The following is an 18,872-nucleotide window of genomic DNA, read 5'->3' as shown; positions in this document are numbered from 1 at the left end:
AGGAACTTGGATCGACAGGACTAGGCGATCAGGATTTATTTACATTATTTACATTTGAGCATGAGATGCATTTACACAGTCTAGCGGACTCCCAAATGGAGCACGCAAGACGACGCATACAGCAAACGAGCACACATCTCACGAGTACATTGACGAGCACAGAGCACGACGACGAGCACACACTAGCAGCCGACAGTCCCTGCTTATAAACCCTCCGCTCGACGTCATTGAAGATGACTCGCCTTTTTGGAGGAGGGCTCGCACACACGTGCCGCACAGGTTTTAGTGCTCTCTCGAGGGCAGATAACCTTTGCAGCGCAGTCGTCTTGGTATCCATTGCCCTGCGTCCCCGTAGTCAGGTGGTCACTCCCGAACGCAGCCGGTGCTCCTAAATTCCAGAGTGGACCCCGCACAGCGGCCTCCGCCGCTGCACATTGTCTGGTGTCTCGAAAAGCGCATGGCGAGGTTCCGCCAATTACCTCCCCTCGAGAACTCCCCTGAGCTGACCCCTCGCCGCGTGGCTGCCGCCTATCCGCAGTTCTCTGAAGTGCGCCACCACCCCGTTTGGTTCGAAACATGTGCAGCGGGCTGAAGTAACTTGCACTATGCAACCCTGGCAGGCCATTCCTAACACCGAGAACTGCAGCTTTGATGAGAGACGTTATAAGGAGATACTACGTGATAGATTGATTTTTGGCTTCCCTGACAACGTTGTGGAGCATCGACTGTTCGAAGAAAGAACAATTTGACGACGTTCATGGTGGTCTACGAGTTGGCACAGACACCGGAAGGAACTGAAGGAGAACTATCAATAGGCAAGCGTCGACATGAAGTTTCCGTCATGATGGCGAAAGTCCACATACCACCGAAGAAAAACGCAAAATGAAATCAAGGTGAAGGCGCATCAAGTACACGTGTACAACGACGTTGTTTTCGATGCCTCGGGAACATGCTGCATATCGCTGCGAATTCTAGAACGAAATGTTTTAGCTGTTCGAGAAAAAGACACCTTGCCAAATTGTGCCGTAGGCAAAAAAGCGACCAAGCTCCGCATCAGCTCGACGATTCCGACTGCTTGGTGCATAATGAGTATTACGACTTATTTGTAATCATTTGTTATCAGTCAAGTTGCCGGTTGTTGTCCTAAGTTTGTTATCACCATGATCATTGATGGTCAAAACGCACCCATGGGAGTAGCTTCAGGAGCCATTCAGGTCTATCATAAGCCGCAAAGAATTTCAGGAACTGAAGGATGCAAAGAGCAGCACACTGGAAGAGCCTGATGCGAAAGTGGTAACCTGCACACTAGAAGCGCTAAGCGTAATTGTGAAAGCGATGGGGCCAGTCATAATCAATGGGGAAATTTTTCAGCAGTCCCTATCAGTAGTTAGAAATAGCAGCAGCACTCTGCTCAGTCGTGACACGTTCAGACCAGTGAAGAGTGAGCTAACGGGTCTTCACAGCGTAAGCGAGAACCCAGAAGCTGCCATGGCAAGATTTCCTAAAGTGTTTGGCGAATCTTTTCCGAGTGCTGCAATTTCCGTCGGTTCACATTGAAGTCAAGCGAGATGCACAGCCGCAACAAAAGAAGAGCATAGGCTCTTCTTTTGTTCGTCTCCTAGCTTTATTTTGTGTTTTCCTTTTGGGTACAGTGGGTGTTTGGATATTGTCGGGGAATTGTGATTCTGCGTGTTGTCCTGCCTAACTCGATCCTCTTCTGTCTGATTTACAGGCGACTTCATGTTCGGCCGAGCGTTGCTGTCTTTATGGCTTCATCTTGAGTAATCTCTTCGCTGTGTTCTGTTGTCCTTTTGTACCTGTGACACTAGTGGGCAGAATTTTTGTTGTTTGGCTTTAATGGGTCATTTTACCAGTGGCGTATTGTTTGGCTTAATTGGCATAGTGCTGGTGACATTGCCTTCAATAGTGTCCTCACTGCCCTCGGGTCTGTACCCTTGGGGTGTCTGCGGTTTTGTGATGTGGTTGTGTGTTTGCGGGATTTCTTTCCTAACAAGTAGTTAATCTTTGGGCTAGTAGGGAGCTCGCATGGTCTCCTGCTGCTTCAATATAGTGGATGTCATTGAGGCTGTGTTCGTTGAGGTGATCCCCTGTGGCGAGAAATTCTACTCTGGGACCGAGTGAGGGACATACGTTATTGATTTGTTGGTTCCCTTTGCAACAAGCTGCTTCTGCTTGGTGGCCTCGTGACTTCGGCTCTGGAATGGCACTTATGATTTAGTGGTGTTGGGGTGCCTTTTTGCTCCCGGATGTTAATTCCTCTGTGAGCTGTTGGGTGGACTTTTCAACTCCTGTGTCAGGTAGTGCATTAACAGTACGAACGTGTATTACTAATGGGAGTCTGGTGTTGGAAGAGTCTGCGCGCGCAATTTCTCCTTCATCTCGAAGAGTGTTTCGTACGTAGATGCTCCCAATTTCGTGGTTATGCGGAGCCTGAGGGTATTGATTTTCTCGTAAAGGTGTTTTTTTTTCAGTCGATGAGCAGTTGAGTCGCAAGCACCACCGTCTGGTAACGCTGAGGTGGGCTCCTGCTGAGTTGCTCTTCTGAGTGGTTGCGGGTCTTTTTTTTTATGCGAAGCATATTACGAGAGCTCAACCCAGCTCCTCAGGCGCGGCGGTGTCGCCATGAAACCACGTGACACCGTGACGTCACGACAGAGGAGAAGTGGCTTTGGCTCAACTCTTGCAAGACGGGCTGGGTGGGAATCGAACCAGCGTCTCCGGAGTGTGGGACGGGGACGCTACCACTGAGCCACGAGTACGACGCTTCAAAGCGGTACAAAAGCGCCTCTAGTGAATGCGGTGTTGCCTTAGAAACGAGCTGTTTCTAAGAAGAAGAAGAAGAAGAAACTTTAGTAAAGAATAGTCCGGCAGGTCTTGATGTGGTGGCCTCAGGTGACGGCTCGAAGTTCTTGGACTCGAGCGGCATCTTCGGCTTGCCGGACGGCCCAGAGCTGGTCTGCCAGCTCTGAACTTCTGATAGCCGCCTCCCAGCGGCGGCGACGCCTACGGAGAAGGTCCCCGGCGGCTCCCGCATCCGGGGCGGCGTCGGGAAGAACGGAGCTCGAGCCTTCTACTCTGGCAACAGCCGCGATTATGGACGCGTCGCCAACGGAGCTGCTTTGATTACCGTTGTTGCCGGTACACTCCCAGAGCATGTGTCGCAGTGTTGCTCTGCGTCCGCATGTTTTACACGCGTCTGTTGGGTACAAACGCGGATAGCAGTGGTGTAAGATAGCGGGGCTAGGGTAGGTGTGTGTCTGGAGCAAGCGTAACGTCACGGCCTCGTTCCTGTTCAGTTTATCGTGTGGTGGCGGGAATCTGCGTCTTTCGAGTCTGTAGTGTTGGGTGAGGTCTCTGAACGTGGTTAGGCGATCGCCCCACGCCCAGTGTGTTTCTTGTTGCTGTGTTTCTGTTGTAGTGTCCCGATCCGGCAGATCCGATGCCCCGCTCTCGGGGGCGGAGGCGGCCACATAATCAGCGGCGGCTCGGCGTGTGAGACCTCGAGCCGTGGCGTGGGCCGCCTCGTTTCCCGCTAGCGGAACATCGGTGTGTGCCGGGGTCCAGAGGAGGAAGACCGTAGAATTTTGGGGTTGTGAGGGCGATGACGAGTCGCCGTCGTCAGAAATTTGGAGTATGCGGGCCGCTTCCCGCGAGACACGACCGCGCGCGAAGCCGCGGATTGCCGCCTGCGAGTCGCTGATCACGATCGCAGCGTTCGGCACCGCGACGAGCGCTAGGGCTATCGCGGCTTCTTCGGCCGCTTCCGTGTGTCCCGTGGTCACCGTGGCGCTCGCGAGGCACCTACCCGAGCGGTCTACAACCGCTATCGCGTGCGCGCTTCTCCCTCCTCCATATCGCGCCGCGTCTACGTACACCGCCTCGTTGCTGTTACCAAACTTCTTCTCAAGGTCGCTTGCTCGTTTGTTGCGTCTCCCGGCGTGGTGCGTCGGGTGCATGTTCTTGGGAAGCGGCGGGATGATCAGGCGGTCGCGAACAGAGGCGGGAACCGCCATCTTTTCTCCATGCTGAGTGTGGTACGCGATGCTGAGCGACTCGAGGATGCATCGACCTGCCTTTGACCTGGATAATCGTTCGTATTGCGCAATGTCGTGCGCCTCGATTAACTCGTTGAGAGAGTTGTGAACTCCGAGCTCTAGAAACTTGTCGGTGCTCGCGTTGAGTGGAACGCCGACCGCCCTCTTGAAAGCCTTTCGGATCATGCATTCGACTTTGTTTTTTTCGGACCCGATCCACCTCAGGTAGGGGGCAACATACGTTATGCGGCTTATCGCGTACGCCTGCACGAGACGGATCGCGCACTCTTCACGCATACCATTGCGTCTGTTCGTGATGCGACGCAAGAGTCGGATGGTGTCATCTACCGAACGACGAAGTATTCGCACCGTCTCTCCGTTATGGCCGTTTGCCTGCAGGTGTAACCCTAGGATTCTAATTTTCTCTACGTGCGGTACGGGAGTACCATCTGCCAATGTAATGCGTATTTTGGAATATTCCCGTTCCTGTTCGCGCAGGGTTTTACGACCTCTCCTTGTGGGTTTGTAGAGTAAGAGTTCGGACTTGGTAGCCGAGCACTCGAGGCCCGTTCCACGCAAGTAATTCTGAACCGCATCTACTCCTGCCTGTAGCGTTCGCTCGACGTGACCGTCACATCCCCCTCCGGGAACCCAGAGGGTGATGTCATCCGCGTAGAGACTGTGATGTAATCCTTCTATTTCTGTTAATTTCTCGGGTAGACCAAGTAGAACTAAATTAAAGAGTAATGGTGATATGACGGATCCTTGCGGCGTGCCGCACGGACCCGTCTGAAATTCCGGTGATTCCTCGTCACCGACGACGACGCATGCGCGCCTGCCCATGAGGAAGTCTCTAACGTAATTATACATTCTTTGGCCTAGTCCTAATGTTCTAATTGTTTTTAAGATCGCTTCGTGCTTAACACTGTCAAAGGCCTTTTTAATATCTAAGCCTAGAATTGCCTTAGTGGAGCTGGTAGTGTCGTCTACGATCTGGTGTTTAAGTTGAAGCAATACGTCCTGTGCGGAGAGGTTGCGGCGGAATCCTAGCATGGTGTGCGGGAACGCGTCATGATCTTCGAGAAAGTCGGTCACGCGGGTGAGAACTGCGTGTTCCATGACTTTGCCGACGCAAGACGTAAGCGAAATCGGTCTTAGATTATCGAGCGTAACTTGCTTGCCAGGTTTAGGAATCATGATAACGCGGGCCCGTTTCCACGCTTCGGGAAGGGAACCCTCTCGCCAGCACTCATTGACGTAGGCCGCGAGTCGGGAGATTGACTCGTCGTCTAGGTTTCGGAGAGTCTTGTTGGTAACCCGATCCGGGCCGGGAGCCGATCGAGTGTTGAGTTCGACCAGGACTAACCGAATTTCCGATTCGCTAAATTCCGCGTCCAGTTTCTTGTTTGTGACGCCGTCGTACTCAGCGTACTGGATGCTTTCGGCTTTCTTAAAGTAACGGTCACGTATGGCGTCAAGGAAGTTATCGCCTTTATAATCTCTTAGGAGTCTACGAGTCTTGTGGCCTTGAGCGGCCCGAGTCTCCTCCGGATCTAATAGGTGTCTAAAAAGGCGCCAAGCGCTCGCCCCGGTCATCTGCCTCTCGAGGCCGTTGCACGTGTCTTCCCATTGTGCCCTGCATACCTGAAGTGCGTGTTCTTCGATGTCTCTGTCTAATTGCGCTATGCGTTTGCGCAACGCCTTATTATGTCTTTGGCATTTCCATCTCTTTAGGAGGGCTCGCTTTGCTTCCCACATGTGTAGGAGCCTGCTGTCAATTATTTCGAGGTTCGCCTCGGGCGGAACCTCGCTCGTTGCTGCACCTACGTCCCTTCTGAGCGTCTCGGTCCACTCGTCTATGTCCGTAATCTGCTTATCGCCTCGCCCCGCTTCTTTTCGTTTCTTGCGGAACGTGTCCCACTTCACGAGCTTGAGCTTACGACCTTTGCCCTCAGGGTAAGTACCACGACCGCTCGGGCCCGTGCCTATCGTTATCTCGATCAGCGCATGGTCGCTCCCCAAATCTTCCTGCGTGTTTTGCCAGTGAGCTGTTGTTACATTCGAAACGAACGCAAGGTCTGGTAACGTATCGGCACTCACGCTGTTCCCTCTGCGTGTAGGATCGGCGGGATTCGCGATCAGTGCAAGCCTTTGGTCTTGCGAGTCTTCCCAAAGGTGTTTGCCCTTGGGTGTTTCTCGGGTGTAGCCCCAGGCTCCGTGGGGCGCGTTAAAGTCGCCCGCAACAAGTAGAGGCTCGCCGCCGGAAGCCGCGCGCGCGGCCCGCAGTAGGTCCCCGAATCTGTGCTGCAGTGTGGGTTTACTATACACGTTAAGGACGAATAGTCCTCGGCCGCTCTTAGGGATTAATTCTACGAACACATGAGGGATATTTACGCAGGCAAGTTCTCGCTGCGCCACAGTGACATTACGCCGAACGAGCACGGCGGCGACCGGCAACGGGCGTGGCGGGGGAGACGGCCGGCGCGGCACCATCGCCCCCGGCCCAGCGCCGCCCGCCACGCGGGGTGTAGCCCGTTTCCTTCTTTGCCTGCTCTCCGTCGCGGTCGCGTCTATGGCTTTGTAGCCAGCTAGTTTAACCGGATGGTTTGTCTCCTGTAAAAGGATCACGTCTGGTTTTGTCTCGCGGCTGCGTATGAATTGCTGGAGATTCCCCCGCTTCCTCCTGTAGCCCCGGCAGTTCCACTGCCAGATTGTGTATTGTTGTTTCCCAGTGTTAGTGTGCTTCGTTGCGTGTGTAGCCATGGTGATGCCTGTATTTAATTTAACCCGTCACTATCGAGGCGACTTGGTTGCTGCTGCGGTTGCAGCTGCGGTTGCGTCTCTACGTCTGTGAGCGTGTTTTGCTGCTGCTGATTGTGTTGTTGCTGTCTAGCGTATGGCTTGCTCATTGTTCTGATTGGTCTGCCTGCAGCTGGCGACAGCCTCGTTTCTATGTCGTCTATGCGCACCAAGTGCGCGGCGAACATTTGTGTTATTTGGTCAGAGAGCTTAGCTAGCGCGGTATTGAACATTTCGTTCATAAGAGCCGTCTGTGTTCTAAAACGTTCCTCGAGGCTCTTCTCAATATTGTCCACACGTTTCTGTAGTTTCTCATAACGGCCGCATCCCTGTTTGCTGTCGGGTCTTGCGGGATCTAGTGCGATCCTTTTCGCGGTAACTGGTCGATCATCGCGTTCATCCGCCGTCTCCCTCGAGCTGCCCTCGTTGTCCGTGTCCATCCCGGCCGGCTCAGGCCTAGCTGTTTCTAAGGCGTGCGTCTCTTGCTCAGGCGCACATTTCGTTGCCACGCCGAACGCTGCTTTGCTCGACGCTCACCGCGTCCAATGCGGGGCGCGTAGTCGCTGCCCTGTAGCCCATTGTCTTACACCCCTTGGCGGGTCGACGGGAACGCTGTCGCGTTCCACTCTTGAAGGCGAAGCAGAGTAACGCATGAGTTGTTTCTTCGTCTAGCCGAACCAAATATAGCCAAGCAACAGCAGTTCACCAGGCTAAACAGTCGTTCAACAACTAAAATAAAGGCTAGTATGCTTCGCACCCTGGGCTTAACCTTACCTAAGCCACAGCCATTTTTTTTTTTGGTTAAGGGGTGGGGGCTGTTGGGCTGTATTCCCTCCATTTCTCCGTTCTTTTTCTTACCCACTTTGGTCCATGGGTCTGCACTTGTTTCTAGTTCTTCTTTCTTTTGCGTTTTCTTGGTTTTCATAATGTGTTTGGTAGCTCCTATGACTGGGTGGGAAAGGGGGGTCCTGTTTTTCTAATAGCATTTTGTTGTTGTTTTTTGCTTTCAAGAGTTTCACAGTTTTTCATTGGTGGGTGTTGCATCTGGGTCGCAAGCTCCAAGGGTAGCATTGGCCTGGCGGCCTGGGGCACCGCTGGAAGCATCCGAAGGTCCCAGCAAAGGATGAGTCGACTGCTAACAGAACAACTTGTTTATTATAGCATCGCCAAAGAGCGTCCGGTCAGGTCAACCGAAGTGGAGAGACGGGAGAGCACGTTACTCGACGGAAGAAATCGGAGCCTCTCTTGGCGTCCGGGGGCAGCTGCTTTTATACTCTCGGAGTTGAGGGCATGAAGGAATGGCTCTGGATGGGGCGCACGTGACGGCGCCGCTCGGGCACGTTGAGACGAGTAGTGACGCATCCGCCGGGCCGGCGCCGGTGAGACCTCCTCGCTTCACAGTTGGGGAGCTCTTCTCCCCGGCTGCCGCGCTTTGACAAGCGTGGGCACCAACATGCACACACACACAAGCACACACGAAGAAACGTGGCATTGAAACATGCCTGGACGAGCTTGGCGGAGTGGCGTTGCGGCAACGCTGAACGGGCCAAAATGTCCGCCGCTTTGAACGAAGCCCCGGCGTCCGTTGCAGCCGCGCCAGCTATACCGCGCGTCGTAGGCGAAACGTAACATGGGGTACTTTCTCTCTTGCTGATGCTTTCGAGCTTGGCTCGAAGCACTGTCACCTCCTCTGACAGCCGTTCGGGTTGTTCTTGTTCGGCTTTTAGCAACTGTAGTATTTCTTGTCGTTCTGCTTTCCCCTCGATCTCCGGCTTTTCCCACTGTGTTTTCCTACTCAATGTTGCGATGTCGAGGCTACACTCGGGCCTCACCTTTCTTTCTTGTTGCGCTATTATCGCATAAAGTGTAGAAATCTTCATGTAGAACTTGCACGTGAAGCTCTTACCGTGGGCCTCCTCCATGAAGCAGATTGGGAAGTCCTCCACGAAGAACCAGCTGTCGCAGCCCCCGCATTGAACCACTGGCTTGTCGTTCATGGCCATCTTCTTAGACTTGCCGCGGTGCGGTCTGTCCATGTTGCTCCTCGCGTCCAGAGTCGGCTGATAGGCGCGCGGCCGGCACGCACTTGTTCGCCCCTCTCCCGAGGGCTATGGACGCTCCGTAGTCGACTTAGGCCTAACACGCAGATGTGGCTGAAAGGCCTCGTCGCGAGCACTAATTCGTAGGTTGAGGCACAGTTGTGGGTGTAATAGTCATTCTTGGAGTACAAAAGAGAGTCCGGAGCAGCCCTTGGACGCAGAATTAGCGCTCACTAATCCCGCGACGAGCACACAACGACACTCCACGCTCGCAAAGTGTCACAAGTTCTCGCCGGCTCGAGCGATGGCGACATGCTGCGTGACCAAGCCGGCACGAAGCCCCTTAAACTTCGTAAAGTAGCACCACGCTTTGAAGAATGCCACCTCATACTCGAGCGCTCTGGCCGAGACCGACGCAGCGTCGCTATTGGCCTAATAGCATCACCTGGGCCCTCGCGCCATGCTTCAGCGCCATTTTTGCTCGAGAAACGTCTACTGAGCGGCGAGGAGCGCATGTTGGTGCCGTGGCTACACTCGAGGAGTGTAGGTGGTGCCACAGTCAAGGAGGTAGCGTGAAAGAGAGGAGAAACGAGGAAGAGCGAAGGCGGAGGAGGAAAGTGTCGCTACTTTACGAAGTTTAAGGGGTTTTAAGCCGGCAGCGTCCTGAGCGCCGAGGATGGCCACGGATGGTCGTCCGCGGCAGTCGGAGTAACGCTTCTTTCCGCAGACGCCATAAGTCGGCGTTACTCCGCCATCGTGCCGGGCCAGATTCTTCCCTCTTGTTTACACTTCTCGCCTTCGGCGCGCTACAACCGGCGCAACCACGCCGTGCTGCGCGCCGTAGCAATCTGAACAATGGTCCAATCATAGCGTATTCCATCGTGATACAACCTAGGGCAAGCCCATCTGCAGTGTATGAGAACAAAGACGCATGCTGGTCATGGCTTCATTCGAATCGTTTCGCTTTGTTGAACACGTTTCGGGCGACCACTCACAGCGGAGAAGTGACGAGACATAGCGCACCGACGAACAGTCCGGCAGAGGAGAACATCGCTACGTGTTTAAATACACTGACCGCTACCTGAGGTATAGTGTTCTCACGGTTCACGGAAACAAAGTTCCGCGGTGCGGAGCAGTAAGCGCGTATGCGTGCGGATAGCGCGTTGACCGGGCCTGCTTATGTGCAGGCGTACGTTCTTCTGTCAAGTCTTGTTCACTCTTGCACCGCATACGCCAACCTTCACTTCCCTGCGCCCCTCGAGCACACACATAAGAGTACTGCAGTAAAGGGGGTTCGTCCCTTCATAACTCTCACCAGCCGCTTCTTTCCCATTCTTCCACATGGCTGTTTTACGTGCCGCAAATGAATCATCCGCTGTTAAAGGGAGGAACGCTGTACAGCTGTCACTGACGTGTAAGGTGTTTATTGTACATAATCTGAAGCACAGCGGTTTCCGTCTGGGATGACACGTTGGCATAAATCCACCGAAGACGGGAAAATATCCCCACGTTGTTCTTCCTCGGTGGTATGGTGTATGGCGTTGCATACGCGCTCGTTTCACGCTTTTTATTTCTTCCAGTCCTACCTGGCCACAAAAACAGCAGCGAGGAACACAGTCTAGATAAGATGGCGGAACAAAAACATGGATGCTAACGCAATCCTGCACACCCGACGCCTTTGCCACAAAACTAAAGTCATGGAGCAACACGTGTGAGCGACCACTACCATAACAATGGCGTCATTGTGGGCCGAGAACATGGCCGCTACAGCAAAATAAAGGGAAAAAAGAGAAAAAAAAGATAAAATACAATGTAGCTTTTTCCACACTTTCTCGTAGCGCGCGGAGGAGGTAGGGCCTCTCCTCAGTTTTTTTCCTTCCTCCATGGGTTCACTTCAAAACGCGTTCGTGTGCTGTGGTGTGGTGTGGTGTGGTTTGGTGTGCTGCGCTGCGCCGTTTCGAACATGCACTATACCTATTTTAAGATTGTGGCTAGTTTCATCTCCAACCAGTCTGCTTTGCTGGTAGCCATTTTATGCTTGCGTCTATGTACGCGCGATTACGAGAGTGCCATAATTTTTTTCTGGTACCGGTGTATCAGTCGTCATAAACCATGCCGCAAGCAACGGCAATGCTTTATATAATCCATAAGTCTTCCAGCAGAAGTGGATTTCGGCCGCATCAGACATGACAACAGTTACAAAAACCAATCTGTTGACAAAAAATATGATAGTGAAGAAGCCTAGTAGCTACCACATAACGTGGACAAAGGTGTGGATATGCTTGTGGAAGCACAAAAGACTCATCCAGCTCCTAACCGAATAGGTGAAGTTACCTCAGTACGCAACAAAGAATTGTTTCTTTAATAAATAGGCATAAAATACGCAAAAAATGGCGGCTTATTGAAAGAAGCGTGTTAGACCACCGAGCACAGCATGAAGGCCAGAGAAACATTGCTGTAGCACCTGACCCCTTGTCTGTTGAGATCGATTATGACTGTGCTGTCTGTGTTGAAAGAGCAAGAAAAAAAGATAAGATCATCTCAGAACTCACAAAATGCGGACAGAGAACGGCTTGGTCTATAACACCCTTGGTAGAGACCTGTAAGCGCAGAAGTATACACGGAATCATAAAACGAAATCGAGGAGAAAATTGCTGAGATGGTAAGGGCCAAAGAACACAAGGCCATTGCATTGGATAAACATGGGTGAAATGGAGCAGTAGATGACACCTTTTTCAGAAGGAGAAGTACGGCACGGAAGAGGGGGCTCATTGCTACATGCCTGGTTTGGTTGTGCAGGCAAGAAGCTTACGACATTTTGAATGAACCACACACGATAAGTATTAATTGAAGAATGCTAATAAAAGGTCGTATTGCAATGTCCGCAAAACAGGGGTTGCCCCAAGAACTATTATATGAGTTTGTGTGTGTCAACAAAATAGACTTGCCACCATTGCTTTGTGTTGCTTCAACACGGTGAATATTAGTCGCATAAATAGTTCGCAACGATGTCGCACGTGATATCATTTCTAGCTTTGCTTTGTGTGTGGCCTTGCGAAGGCATACTGTTATCCTCACGCAGCTTTTTTATTGAGAGTGCTCGTTTAAAGTTTGCATTTCGAACACCGAATACAGGGTACTGAAAGTAACAGTAATTGCGAATAGATATGCATGCTATGAATGTTGCTGAGTTCTGGTAAAGCGTTTTCGCTAAAACCCTTTTTGTGACGGGGGCTACTGTGATGAAGTGGACTCATTCGCACGATGCATTCCCACCAAGCCGACGCCACAAAGTGGACCGCGCGACCCCACTGTGCCAGCGGGAGCGAACCTTGCCTGTGGTAGCGCACGCACTCGAACGTGGAAGCAGGAGGTGACCGGTATCGCAAATGCAGTAAAGGAGCAAAATAGTCCACGTGGACAAAGAGAGACAGAGCTGAGAAGAGGAGCACGGAAGACGCGTTGGCTTGGTCGGGCGTCAACGCTCGGAAGGCCAAGAACTGTGGGAGGCATCCGGCGGCGCACCAACGCCCGAGGGGACCTCAAAGTGTCGCATCGCCCGCTCCCATCATCCAGCAGATGCACAACAGTCCGAACTAGCCTTCGAGTGGCGCCGCCACGCGGGCTTCGTGACACGAAAAATCGTGAGCGTGGTGTGCCCATTCAAATACTGCGTAGGGCCGCACCGTGTCCTTTTCTCATGTCCAATGCTTTGTGTTCTTGTAATTGTCCTTTTGTACTTGAATATATGTGTGCGCTCCGTACGTATCGCCGTTTCTTCCTTGCTGCATTCGGAGACGTCTCGGACTCCTACCACTAACCCTGCTACGCAAACCAAATCATAAGTGATGTTTCAAGGAAGGAACCCAGCTACTACTTCTAATATTTCTACGGTCCGCTTCTAGGTTAGTCCCATATTCTGCATATGTGGCCACTGTAGTGCATCATCACTACCTACCCTCATTTTTTGCTCTGCCTCCCGCCTCTTGGCCAATGCCCAGTTGTGGGTACGGGCCAAAGTTTGGAATCAGTATCGGCATTAGCGAACCAGCCAGCCACGCGCTCGTCGCCGGCCATTGAACGTGAGTGTTAACCCTTTCTGCGCACAGGTGCCCTGCATACAGCCATGGAGGAAGAGCACACCGCCTCCACACCTGTCGCTTCAGCCGCTGCCTCGGACGCCGCCGTTTCCCCTACCACCGCCGCCACCGCACCTATCAGTGCCCCGAGTGAGGCTGCACTTTCTCCGCCCACGGAAGAACATACCGCGGAGATATCGACCACCGGCGGCGGGGCAGCTCTACCCGCCGACGAAGCTCCAAGCATCACCGCAAAGGCGGAAAGAAACACCAAGAGAAAGCGCAGGCATCGGACATCGACCAGTCACAGCCACATCAGCCGCAGCAGCAGCTTACTGGCGCGGAGGGGTAAGCCATCGGCGACGCGTATCGCCACCTATTCTTCACCAATAACGAAAGGGTGAATCTGTCACGTAGAGGGTAGGGGACGCAGGCAGCCTCGTAGCCGATGGTGACCTCTTCATTAATAACAGCACTGATTGTTGTAGATTCATTGAAGTCTGTTTCTTTTATCCGGTGTTTGTGCGGCATTGGTTGTTCAAAATTAAGGTGCTAGAATATCAAAGTAGTTTCCAGAGCACAAGTAAATGTCTAAGTGTGAGGATACACGCCCTTTAAATATGTGCATCTGTTGACATAAATCATAAAGGCACCCTACTTAATGACGAAAACCAGGAAATTGCAAAAGTGTCTTTCAGTGAGCCTTAGCTTGTTTCACACATTTGTGCATAATTGCTGAGAACTGTAAGACTTGGCAACTTGAGCATTTTTCACAATTATGGTGCGGAGTGAAAACATGAGTCTTTGCGAGAACGGACCACCAATGTCTTTATTGCACTGCGCACTCATCTTGCGGGTTCATGATGACCGATGAAATCAATCAGGGTACACTAGTATGTCGTGGTATGCACAACTGATAATCACGGCCATATTGGACATGCCAGAAAGGTCCTTTCGTGCTATTTTCCTACAAAGTTTAGAACCGCTTTCCTACCACGAATATTTTTTTGCTTTGATGTTTCCTGGTCCCTGATATCCCGTTAGTATGCGATCCAACCAACACAACCAAGAAACGGCTTCGGCAGCAATGAGGATAGAGTGGCTCAAGGGCAAGCGAACGGCAGTGCGACCTGCACACGCGTCTGCGAAACGAAGCAAGCCAGCTCATTAGGTTAAATCTGTCAACGCGCCGGCTCTAAGCGTGCTGCGTGGCCTGGCTGAAGAGCATCAACGACGTACACAGGGTGTGCAGTGAAGAGATGGCGGAACAGACTAAGTCTCTCTCGTTGACTATGAACATAACGCCACAGCTATTCTGCGTTTTATGTGCCGTCTCATACAGCTGTTACAGTCCGGCCTTGGTTACCCTGTCCCTGCCATGCCAGGACTAATAGAAGACGCGCAACCGCTCTGCAGGAGAGGAGCTAACTCCCCTTCTCGCTGCTTCCTCAGGCTACGTCATTTGAATTTTTGCCGTTATCGGGAAGCGAAAACCCAGAGTCCGCGGACTGTGAACCTTATCCTGCGATGCATCGACTTCTGGTACGACCTCATGACTTCATGCCCTCACGAACACTGAAAGTCAGCTTCCAAACTTTTATATTTCCGAATTTCGACTGTATTGACCCCTCTGAAAGCGTACAGCAATGCCACCCTACTGGGCTATGATCAAGTGTGCCGTCCACGAAACGTCAACTTAAAGCACTACTTAATAAACCCTTTTTGCGATAGCATTTACATGGACACCCCAGGCACATTGCTGCCGTTGTCGACGTCGTCGCCGTGATGTCCCGTATAAATACCAAGGGCGATAACGTCACCATGTGCCGTATGCTACATGTGCAAGTGAAAGTGGACGAGGGTGAGCTCACGATTGTGGCTCAATCTTGCGCGCGAGGAAGGAAAATGGGCAGGAAGCGCACCGTCTTCCGTCGCGCAAGGCACCGGGGGGAGGGGAGAGGGAAGAGGGGGAGGACGGTGCGTTTGACTCCGGCGGCTGCTGCGTATGACAGGTCCGCGCAGGTCCTATCTTGAAAGCGATCTGCGATGGAGACAGAGTGCGCCGACTGCTGATAGCTTCGTGTACACTGTGTTATCGCAGCTTAATATGGTTCGCGTTGAAGCGAGAGCTGGTATTAATCAATTCGCTCGCTGCAGCTGCCGCGCTTCTGGACTCCACCATCTTGACAGCAAGTTTCCACGGTCATCGAGTGATGTTTGTTCATGTTTGCCTGTGCGCGCGTAACACAATGTTTGTTAATTCATTTAGTAAGCGAATGTTTACCAGTTTAGTTATGCGGCTGATAAAACTAGTATCCTCACTTCGTATAGATGTATAGTAATTTGCTATAGCAGTCGATACTTCGCCTTTCGGGCGAAACTCTAACTTCTTTTTGCTACGCCGGCGGCCCACCAATCTAAGGAATACAAGCTTCGTATGCATCGTAGCCTGGTGCCATCAAAATTCTGGCCAATCGCTTCGGTAATACAAGAATCATCGAATGGAAATACTTTGCAAGTCTTCAAGTACCCAAACCAACGTGCTGCTGTGGGCCACCTACCGGACACCATGCCAATCAACGTGAGCGGTATGAAGGTAGTTGGATGATCGTAGCTTTCAGTGTTTTCCGCGCTTGCCGAGATTTTTTAAGGTCATTCCAAATGACATCACTGTGGAACAGTACCAATGGCCACTGCCACACTGGAACTTAAGCACTGTTCTCGCGTTCCAGCGGAATCGTGACTCATGAAACGACAGTTCCATCAGCCAAAAATAGATGGCGTCGAGAAGTCAAAGAGTCATGACAGTTACTGAACTCTCTGTGACTGGAAAATCTGTGAAAAAAATTATCGACAATGATTGTCAATGTAAGCGTACAGCCGAACGCTAGAAACATACTCTAGAAACATATTCGCCTAGAAACATTTCTAGAAACATATTCGCCTCATCAAAATAATGGTGCGCTCGTAAGCTTCTGCTTCTTGCCGTAACGATAGTGAGGCCACAATTTTATCACAGTGTAAATCCGTAGAAAACAGAGCTGCTAACCAGTGGTGGTAGCATAGATGGACATACATACAAGCCGATTGATGTGCATTGTCTTATTCAGCGGCGCGAGTGGAGTTGTTGAAGGCAACTGCCATTTTCCTCCCCTGCCGGAGTGTTCTCGCACAGCCTCCTCATGGGGTAGGGGGGCGGGAAGATATGAGTGCGGTCCTGCCGAAATGCTCCAACACGCCATAGAGCTCTGATGTGACTGCACGTGCGTTTCAGAGAACTCGGTGACGAATCCACCCGTGGCACGGTTCACGGCCCGCTCGGCCTGATCGAAAGTATACATGTCCTTTACCATGGCGCAGTCCATCCAGGGAGCTTTAAAAGAAAATCCTGGCAGTTTCGCCCCAAGGCCGAAACACTGACGGCGATGGCAAGGTTTGGTGATGCGCTCCAAACCCTCGGACGGTGTTCCAACTATGCGCGAGTCCGACTAACGCGGACATGACACACGTGGGCACACCATAATTTTTGGCGTCCTTAAATGATTTAACACCCCCTTTAGTACCTGTAGTGTCATCGCACAGCTGCCGCTATGCTGCCGGTACATGACCGTACCACATCACTTTGATCTTTGAGCAGTGTCATTGTGTTGCACTTGTAATATTTGATAGTCTGAGAAGATTGAAGATAAAATTCAACTGCTTTGATAGTTATGTTTGGTGAAATATGCTTGTCGGCTGCTTCCCCAAAAATTCTGAGGAATAATTTAGTCAAAGAACGTAAAACCTGATTCGACCAACTTTGGCGGTTGAATGGTATAGCACCTACCTTTACTATACGTCGTGCTTAAACATATAGCACATATATACCTAAATACATGTGGAGCTTCACAGCAACGTCAATGGCGAAAATTGGCTCGGAGTGACCATGTAAATTCCGTCGCAATAAAATTCTGGAGTCGCAGCCCCCGCACATGTTTACCCTCATAGATGAAACGAGCTCTTGCCTCTTCTCCACCCTTGAAAGGGTGCCGCACTAGATGAAGTCCGAACACCGATATGTTGGTCTCGCCCTTCTAGGGTAATTTGAAAGTAGAAGCTAGTTATTTCTGTGTGAAATATTACCGACGGCTGAGTAATGACGTCGTGACCTCAAATGCAATTCGTCAACACCATTGACACAAAGAGACCCATGGAGCAATATCTACACGGCAGAAATGGCCCTAATAAAGCCGTAGATAGTGAGACGGTAACCCTTCCTGTTCACCGCCATATGCCAACGGTAATAAATATCTTTAGTAAGATGGCGGCAGCCTAGTTCGTATTTATGCATCCTCTGCACTTCCGAACTTGTCCCTAAACCTCTCTAGCTCCGAACTAAGAAGGATATAAAAAAATTACTTTTTTCGGTTGAACACAGTAGCAAGACAGGATGTCCTTGTAATGGCGCCAACCACGATAATGGGAAAAAGAGGCAAACAAAGCTTTCTGCTTCGAAATGTGGGCTGCAGCATGTCTACCCTCGTGACGCCCGTCACGGCCAACGCATCCACGATCCACGACATCGGTCACGAATGCCGCTCGCCGCCTCGCATGCATGTGCTGCAGCTGCATTCCTCGCGAGCTATCTGCTTCTACGCATAAGCATTTCGCTTCCCCAACGCCCAGCAAATCTGAGTCTGTATTACAGACGCTGTCTGTCAGCGCCTCAGGTGTTGCTTTGTTGCAAAAAGGTGTAGTACGATAGTGACTTCTGGATTCGTCTGCAAATGTGTACCAACGCGAAAGCCGTGTAGACTAAATGATATTTGTACAAAAACTTTTCCTACCGCCAGGATGTTTTCGGCGCATTTTCATTAGGCACCACGTCGCACTTACGTCTCGGCGTCACTGAACATCATCGTATCCTTTAAGAAAACGCTCTTTGTTGTGTGATGGACCTTCACGCTCATTGGCGATCTCTCTCCCGCCGCAGCGTGACGCAAGCAGCTTCGGGCACGACGCTGCCGACGTCGCGGTCGCTGTCTTCGGACAAGACGCTGTCGCCTCAGCCACCGGCGAGTTACAACGGTGGCACATTCCTTGCGGTTTGACAATTTGGGTCACACCATTTACTTTCCCAGCCTAAAATGAAAGGTTTCATCCTACCCTCTCAAAAAAGCAGAAAAAAAGACAAAAATAATCTTTGACGATTATCTATGTCATCCGAAGCATTTCTGAAAGGTATAGAAGATGCAAATGTCTGCGCAAGCTTTTTTTCAATGCTTCTTTGCTATTTTATTTTCTGTGATGCTGCTTCAGCCGCACGAATGCTACCACCCGTTATAGATAGTCGCGGCCTGAACATACTAAAGTGCGAGATGTACTCAAAATACAGGTTGACCGCTCTCGTGGGACGCGTGGTCATGATGACACCGCCACGTCGAGTAAGTAATGTTCCTGGCATTTAGTGTGACGCCAAACACTCCCCCCTCGTAAACGGGGAACCACTAGTTTCGCCACAGTCCGAGAAGTCAAGGTCTAAATCTGGCCACGACCATGGCCGGGAGTCTCGCCTCTTTCGGGGAGTACAGTTTCGTCGCGTGCGGCCGCCTAAAACGCCCGTGGGCGAGGGACTTTTTCGGGTATGTCCGCCCCTCTCGACACCTAGCGCACGTGTGAGCTAGGTCTCTGAATCCCGAGGGGCGCGCATCCCATGCGGTCGCTAACCCTGCGTGATCGGCGCACATATATTTTTTTTTTTTCGGAGACGAGACCACTGTCTCCTTGAGCGCGACCCTTCCTCTGACCTTTTTCGCTCTCGCTAGGCGAGCAAAAGATTCGAATTTAAAACAGCTTTCGTGCTGTGGGAATATTCTTTGTCCTGCAGCAATAATTGCCGTCTACCTATAGCGTGGATATGC

At 51.5% G+C, this 18,872-nt stretch overlaps 1 protein-coding gene across 3 annotated transcripts in view; it reads left to right on the top strand.

Annotated features, from left to right (window-relative positions):
- LOC139061310 (regucalcin-like) overlaps nt 1–18,872 on the top strand; it is a 59,521-nt gene that overhangs the window by 2,188 nt on the left and 38,461 nt on the right. For 2 of the 3 annotated variants that reach the window (XM_070541134.1, XM_070541133.1), the window contains exon 1: nt 12,943–13,320. The exons of the other annotated variant lie outside the window; for it this stretch is intronic. The gene's annotated coding sequence lies outside the window, so the exon portion shown is untranslated. Of the gene's footprint in view, nt 1–12,942; nt 13,321–18,872 lie in introns of those variants that run through there. 3 annotated transcript variants of the gene reach the window in all.

Source organism: Dermacentor albipictus, chromosome 6 (genome assembly GCF_038994185.2).
Source record: "Dermacentor albipictus isolate Rhodes 1998 colony chromosome 6, USDA_Dalb.pri_finalv2, whole genome shotgun sequence".
NCBI lineage: Eukaryota > Metazoa > Arthropoda > Arachnida > Ixodida > Ixodidae > Dermacentor > Dermacentor albipictus.
This window is presented reverse-complemented; position numbering and strand designations above follow the sequence as displayed.